Source organism: Colobus angolensis, unplaced genomic scaffold, assembly GCF_000951035.1.
Source record: "Colobus angolensis palliatus isolate OR3802 unplaced genomic scaffold, Cang.pa_1.0 Scaffold136, whole genome shotgun sequence".
In the NCBI taxonomy this organism is placed as follows: Eukaryota; Metazoa; Chordata; class Mammalia; order Primates; family Cercopithecidae; genus Colobus; species Colobus angolensis.
The window spans coordinates 2,527,519-2,529,213 of record NW_012114444.1 but is presented as its reverse complement, the minus strand read 5'-3'; positions in this window follow the sequence as shown (position 1 = coordinate 2,529,213).

Sequence of the window (1,695 nt, the reverse complement as noted above, 5' to 3'; positions counted from 1 at the left end):
TAATACAGAAAATTGTTGCCAAGGAGTGGGGCACTGTTATAAAGATACCCGAAAATGTGGAAGTAACTTTGGAACTGGGTAACAGACAGAGGTTGGTAGAGTTTGGAGGGCTCAGAAGAAGACAGGAAGATGAAGGAAGCTTTGAAACCTCTTAGAAACAAGTTAAATGGTTGTGACCAAAATGTTGATAATGATAAGAACAATGAAGTCCAGGCTGCCAAGGTCTGAGAAGGAAATGAGGAACTTATTGAGAACTGGAGCAAAGGTCACCATTATTACGCCTTACCAAAAAACTTGGCTGTATTCTGTTCATGCCCCAGGGATCCATGGTAGTTTGAACTTCATAGTGATGATTTAGAGTATCTGCTGGAAGAAGTTTCTAAGCAGCAAAGCACTCAAGAAGTGACTGGCTGAGGCCGGGCACGGTGGCTCATACCTGTAATCCCAGCACTTTGGGAAGCCAAGGCAGGTGGATCACAAGGTCAGGAGATCAAGACCATCCTGGCTAACATGGTGAAACCTCATTTCTACTAAAAATACAAAAAATTAGCCAGGCATCTGTAGTCTCAGCTACTTGGGAGGCTGAGGCAGAAGAATGGCGTGAACCCAGGAGGTGGAGCCTACAGTGAGCTGAGATCGCGCCATTGCACTCCAGCCTGGGTGACAATATGAGACTCTATCTCAGTAAAAAAAAAAAAAAAAGCTATAGTGAATTAACACTTTGAGGAAGTATAAGGGAAAGCATGTTTGTATTTTGCAATGTGAGAAGGACATGAGATTTGGGAGCAGTCGGGGCCGAATGATACAGTTTGGATATTTGTCCCTGCTCAAATCTCATGTTGAATTGTAATGTCCAGTGTTGGAGGGAAGCCTGGTGGGAAGTGTTTGGGTCATGGGTCCCAAACACCTCCTAATTGGTCCCTCATGGCTGGGTACTGTGTTTGTGACAGTGAGTTCTTGTGAGAGCTGGTCATTTAAAAGTGTGTGACACGTCCTCCCCCCTCCCTCCTTCCCTCTGCTCCTATTCTCTCCATGTGATGTGCTTGCTCCCCTTTCTCCTTCCGCCATGATTGGAAGCTTCCTGGGGTGTCCCCAGAAGCAGATGCTGCTATGCTTCCTATAAAACCTACAGAACTGTGAGCCAATTAAACTTATTTTCTTATAAATTACGGTCTCAGGTATTCCTGTAAAGCAATGTAGGAATGGTCTAATATATTAATCAAAGACCTAAATGTAAGGGCAAAAACTGTAAAACTCTTAGAAGAAAATAGGCATAGACCTTGGATTAGGCAATGGGTTTTTAGATATGACATCAAACACAAGCAACAAAAGAAAAAATAGATAAGTTGGAGATCATCAAATTAAAAAACGTTTGCTCTTCAACAGATGACATTAGGTCCAGTGCAGTGGTTTGTGCATGTAATGCTGAGGATGGAGGATCACTTGAGCCCAGGAGTTCAAGACTAATCTGGGAAATACAGCAAGACTCTATCTCTATAAAAAAAAAAAAAATCCAGGTGCCATAGCATGCACCTGTAGTCCCAGCTACTCAGGAGGCTGAGGCAGGAGGATTGCTTGAGCCCAGGAGATCAAGGTTGCAGTGACCTATGATCGAACTACTGAACTTCATCCTGGGCAACAAGGTGAGACCCTGTCTCAAACACACATACACACAAAATAAAAAACTAACAGCCT